The sequence below is a fragment of the Salvelinus sp. IW2-2015 genome, unplaced genomic scaffold (genome assembly GCF_002910315.2).
Source record: "Salvelinus sp. IW2-2015 unplaced genomic scaffold, ASM291031v2 Un_scaffold6151, whole genome shotgun sequence".
Lineage (NCBI taxonomy): Eukaryota > Metazoa > Chordata > Actinopteri > Salmoniformes > Salmonidae > Salvelinus > Salvelinus sp. IW2-2015.
In genome coordinates this window covers 16,008-22,380 of record NW_019947415.1, presented here as the reverse complement: position 1 = coordinate 22,380, position 6,373 = coordinate 16,008, and positions in this window count along the sequence as shown.

Below are 6,373 nucleotides of genomic sequence, written 5' to 3'. Positions count from 1 at the left end.
AAAAAAAGGAGAAGAGATTATAGACACGTCTCACAGACAGGCTTGACTACTAGAAACGTCTTCACAGAACAGCTTGAACTAATAGACAACGTCTCACAGAACAGAGCTTGACTATAGACACGTCTGCACGAACAGCTTGACTATAGACAACGTTCACAGAACAGCTTGCCTATAGACCCGGTCTCACAGAACAGCTGTTAACATCTCGAACAGTTATATAGACAGGTTGACAGCCAGAAAAACCCAAGAGATGTATTTTTTTTGAAACTAAGCTTTCATGGCTGTCAATGATATTACCATATATAATATATATTTGGATATATTAAGCATCTAATATAATTGGTCTGTTGTTGTTGAGATGGATGTCTGTTCTAGCAGAGAAGATGGGATTTTGACAGAGAATTTAACTGTAGCACTGTGGTGTCATGGTTTTACAGGAAGCACAGTTGCAGAGGGTGGAGAACGCTCCCTGTCCCTGACACTGTACCTGCCCCGAAGTCTGACACATCATAACGCTTACACGACCGCTGCTGCAAGGTCCTGCAGAGGTAGGTCTGGCCCACACACACACACACACACACAACACCCCACCACACACACACGTATGCATGCACACCACACACACACACACGCATGCACACCACAGCATCGCACGCACCGCGCAAACCGCACCGCACGCACGCACGCACGCACGCACGCACGCACCCACGCACACACACACACACACACACACACACACACACACACACACACTACGCACACACACACCACACAGATTCTAGGAGTGATAGTGAGGTAGTGTTGATGCTCTGTGTAATAGATAAGGGAGAATAGATATTAAAAGTCGGTCCGCTCGCTCCATCTCCTTAGATATGTATGTCTCCTGCTTGGCTGGTAATGAGGCCTCTCTCTCAGCGGTGGAACCTGGGCCTGTGTCCCAAATGCACTACTTTTAGTGCACTACTTTTGACGTATGTGCCCTGGTTAAAAGTAGTGCGCTATAAAGGGAAAGGCGATTTGGAACTCCTCATGATATTACCCACATACACACTAGACGTGGTCAGCACACAGCCATGCATCTCTGTGACAGCAACAACATGCTGTTCTATTCCAGTTTCCACCAGGCCTGAACAACATGTTACTGGCCCAGTGTTTTTACAGCTTTTGTTCATGTTGTTGGTTGTTGGTGCATGGGGGGGGTCTTGCGGGTGGGGAGTGGAATAATTAAAAAATATATATTATTATTATTATTATTTTATATTTATTTTCTCAGGGGGGGGGTCTCAGATGGTTTTAAGGGGCAGCTCTTGGGAACTGTGGGGGGGATCTTCGCAGGCTGGCGGTTGGGAGCTTGGAGGGCTGGCGGTTTGGAGCTTGGAGGGCTGGCGGCTGGGAGCTTGGAGGGCTGGCGGTTGGGAGCTTGGAGGGCTTGGCGGTTTTGGAGCTTGGAGGGCTGGCGCTGGGAGCTTGGAGGGCTGGCGGTTGGGAGCTTGGAGGGCTGGCGGTTGGAGCTTGGAGGGCTGGCGGTTGGGAGCTTGGAGGGCTGGCGGCTGGGAGCTTGAGGGCTGGCGGTTGGGAGCTTGGAGGGCTGGCGGTTGGGAGCTTGGAGGGCTGCGGTTGGGGCTTGGAGGGCTTGCGGTTGGGAGCTTGGAGGGCTGGCGGTTGGGAGCTTGGAGGGCTGGCCGGTTTGGGAGCTTGGAGGGCTGGGGGTTGGGAGCTTGGAGGGCTGGGCGGCTGGAGCTTGGAGGCTGGCGGTTGGGGAGCTTGGAGGGCTGGGGTTTGAGAGCTTGGAGGGCTGGGTTTGAGAGCTTGGGGGGCTGGCAGTTGGGAGCTTGGAGGGCTGGCGGTTGGGAGCTTGGAGGGCTGGCGGTTGGGAGCTTGGAGCGGGCTGGGGTTGGGAGCTTGGAGGGCTGGGTTGGGAGCTTGGAGGGCTGGCGGTTGGGAGGCTTGGAGGGCTGGGGGTTTGGGAGCTTGGAGGGTGGGGGTTTGGAGCTTGGAGGTGCGTTTGGAGCTTGGAGGGCTGCGGCTGGGGAGCTTGGAGGGGCTGGCGGTTGGGGAGCTTGGAGGGCTGGTTTGAGAGCTTGGAGGGCTGGGGTTTTTGAGAGCTTGGAGGGCTGGGGGTTGGGAGCTTGGAGGGCTTGGGGTTGGGAGCTTGGAGGGCTGGCGGTTGGGAGCTTGGGGGCTGGCGGTTGGGAGCTTGGAGGGCTGGCGGTTGGGAGCTTGGAGGGCTGGGGTTGGGAGCTTGGAGGGCTGGCCGGTTGGGAGCTTGGAGGGCTGGCGGTTGGGAGCTTGGAGGGCTGGGGGTTGAGAGGCTTGGAGGGCTGGCGGTTGGGAGCTTGGAGGGCTGGGGTTTGAGAAGCTTGGAGGGCTGGGGGTTGAGAGCTTGGGCCGGTTCTGATGGATCGCTGGTTCAGGTACCCGTTTTTTGCACTGTCAACGTGCCCTTGAGCAGGGCTTTGACCCTGGTTGCTTCTGTGTGTGTCGCTCTGGATGGGAGTCTGTTAGATGACTAATGTGATGTAGTTTGTTGAGCTGCTTCACTGTAAGTATATTGTATGTTTAAAACATTGAATAATAATATTGTAATAAATAAAAACAGCATGTTAAATGTTCTTTGATGAAGTCTTGTTTCCTCCTGACCCGTGTTCCTGCAGAGTGGAACTGTGGTTTCAGCCCTACCTGTTGTTTCTGTCTATCTAGTTATATGTCTATGGCCAGGGGTGAGACAGGGACAACCCTGTTGTTCTGTCTATCTAGTTATTATGTCTATGGCCAGGGGTGAGAAGGGGACAACACTGTTGTTTCTGTCTATCTAGTTATATGTCTATGGCCAGGGGTGAGACAGGGACACACCTGTTGTTCTGTCTATCTAGTTATATGTCTATGGCCAGGGGTGAGACAGGGACAACCTGTTGTTCTGTCTATCTAGTTATATGTCTATGGCCGGGGTGAGACAGGGACAACCTGTTGTTTCTGTCTATCTAGTTATATGTCTATGGCCAGGGGTGAGACAGGGACAACCTGTTGTTTCTGTCTATCTAGTTATATCTTATGGCCCGGGGTGAGACAGGGACAACCCTGTTGTTCTGTCTATCTAGTTTATATGTCTATGGCCAAGGGGGTGAGACAGGGACAACCCTGTTGTTCTGTCTATCTAGTTATATGTCTATGGCCAGGGGTGAGACAGGGACAAACCCTGTTGTTCTGTCTATCTAGTTATATGTCTATGGCCAGGGGTGGAAAGGGACAACCTGTTGTTCTGTCTATCTGTTTATGTCTATGGCCAGGGGTGAGACAGGGACAACCCTGTTGTTCTGTCTATCTAGTTATATGTCTATGGCCAGGGGTGAGACAGGTACAACCTGTTGTTCTGTCTATCTAGTTATATTGTCTATGGCCAGGGGTGGAGACAGGGAAACCTGTTGTTCTGTCTATCTAGTTATATGTCTATGGCCAGGGGCGAGCAGGGACAACCTGTTGTTTCTGTCTATCTAGTTATATGTCTATGGCCAGGGGCGAGACAGGGAAAACCTGTTGTTCTGTCTATCTAGTTATATGTCTATGGCCAGGGGTGAGACAGGGACAACCCTGTTGTTCTGTCTATCTAGTTTATATGTCCTATGGCCAGGGGTGAGACAGGGGACAACCCTGTTGTTCTGTCTATCTAGTTATATGTCTATGGCCAGGGGTGAGACAGGGACAACCCTGTTGTTCTGTCTATCTAGTTATATGTTCTATGGCCAGGGGTGAGACAGGGCCAAACGCATGTTTTCTGTCTATCTAGTTATATGTCTATGGCCAGGGGTCGAGAACAGGGACAACCTGTTGTTCTGTTTCTCTTAGTTATATGTCTATGGCCAGGGGTGAGACCGGGACAACCCTGTTGTTCTTGTCATCTAGTTTATATGTCTATGGCCCAGGGGTGAGAACAGGGACAACCCTGTTGTTCTGTCTAATCTAGTTATCATGTCTTATGGCAGGGGCGAGACAGGGACACCTGTTTTGTTCTGTCTTCTAAGTTATATGTCTATGGCCAGGGGTAGACAGGGTAGAACCGCTGTTGTTCTGTCCTATCTAGTTATATGTCTATGGCCAGGGGCGAGAGCAGGGACAACCCTGTTTGTCTGTCTATCTAGTTTATATGTCTATGGCCAGGGGTGAGAACAGGGGACAACCCTGTTGTTCTGGTCTATCTAGTTATCCTGTCTATGGCCAGGGGGCGAGACAGGGACCACCCTGTTGTTCTGTCTATCCTAGTTAATATGTCTATGGCCAGGGGTGAGGACAGGGACAACCCTGGTTTGTTCTGTCTATCTAGTTATATGTCTATGGCCAGGGGTGAGACAGGGACAACCCTGTTGTTCTGTCTATCTAGTTATATGTCTATGGCCAGGGGTGAAAGACAGGGACAACCTCTGTTGTTCTGTCTATCTAGTTATTGTTATGGCAGGGTGAGAACGGGAATAACTGTTTGTTCTGCTGTCTATCTAGTTATATGTCTCTGGCCAGGGTGAGACAGGGACAACAACGTTTGAAGGAAAGAAAGCACGCCTTGTCTAGTTAACACACACGACACACACACACACACATCACACCCACACACACACACGACACACCACAACAGACAGTACCCACACACACACCACACACACACCACACACACACACACACAGCACACACACACACACACAACACACCACACCACACACACAAGGTGTAAACAACCCAGTAAGGGTGATTTATCAGCTGTAGAATGACCAGACAGTATCTGTCTCCTCCCCCCCCCCTCTTCAGTCAATCCTATTCCTGGTGGTGCGGAGGCCGCCTAGTCCCAGCTCGTGTGTGAGAACTCGGAATGTGTGAATCTGCGAGGCTGGGTCCTGCTGCAAGCCTGCTAAAGATGCTACGCGCCCTGAGGGATGACAGCGCCTTACTGTGGGAGGTGCAGTATCTTACGTACAACAATGGCATCACTAAGCAACACTCATTTAAGTCATTTCATTCGCCTCAGTCCATTCTATTCTCTAATCCTTGTGATCTTTGGCCATCTTCTTGTTGTGTGGCCCAGCTTTGCTGGTTGTGGTAAAACTCCAATGCCTCATTTTGAAGTTGGTCTTTCGAGACGGATTTCAACCAAGAATGAATCATTTACCGTTATTGTATGGGGGCTTGGACTTCATTGTTTTTTAATGTTTATCTTAGTTTTGGGATTACAATCAGATACTGTAGTACTGTGTTAAGTAGGTACAGGGATGACTATGGTACTTTTAGCAGGAGAAATGTAGAGGCCTTATAGTTCAGCTCTTCTAATTCCATCTTTCTTTCCATATATTAATGATCTCTAGGAAACCTTTCATTACTACGACCCTGACCCCCCTCATCAGACCAGCCTCACAGCCATAAATGACACCTGTACTACCTCTACGACCCCTGACCCCTCCACTCTCAGACCAGCCTCACCAGCCATAAATGACCTGTATACCTCTACGACCCCTGACCCGCTCCACCATCAGACCAGCCGCACAGCCATAAAATGACCTGTACCTACCTCTACGACCCGCTGACCCCTCCACTCATCAGACAGCCTCACAGCCATAAATGACCTGTACTACCTCTACGACCCCTGACCCCTCCACTCATCGACCAGCCTCACAGCCATAAATGACCTGTACTACCTCTACGACCCCTGACCCCTCACTCATCAGACCAGCCTCAACAGCCTTAGGCCTCGGTCCATTTCACTCCCACCACTGGTGGGTTAAAATACCCTGGGTACATTGCAGCCAGGTTAATTTGCCAAGGGGTCAGTCTCTCCGGTCGTTCATACTGGCAAGACTTACTACCTTATTACCCACCATACTCCAACCATGGGTGGTAAAAAATACTCCACGGTACAATGCAGAGCCCCGGTCTATTTAGCATGCTAGTCGCAGACAGACAGTCACCACCGACCAGCCAACTGCTGCTAATGAGAACAGTTGGTCCGGTGATTAGTCAGTGTCTGAGTGTGTGTGCATAATTAAAGATGCTATCATCCCCCTGTCATTAATTACCAGCGTGTCTAACCTTCTTGCTCTATGGTCCTGCCAGGTTTGTCTCTGTGGCACTGTGGGTTATGGACTGTGACCTTTGTCTAGGGAAGGAGGGAGGGAGGTTTGGCATAAAGTCACCACTGGACTCTGGCTTTTGATGTTGCTCTCTGTTTTGGTTCTCTCTCTCTCTCTAACTCTCTCACCTCTCTCTCTCTCTCTCTCGCTCTCTCGCTCTCTCTCTCTCTCTCTCTCTCTCTCTCTCTCTCTCTCTCTCTCTCTCTCTCTCTCTCTCTCTCTCTTCTCTCTCTCTCTCTCTCTCTCTCTCTCTCTCTCTCTCTCTC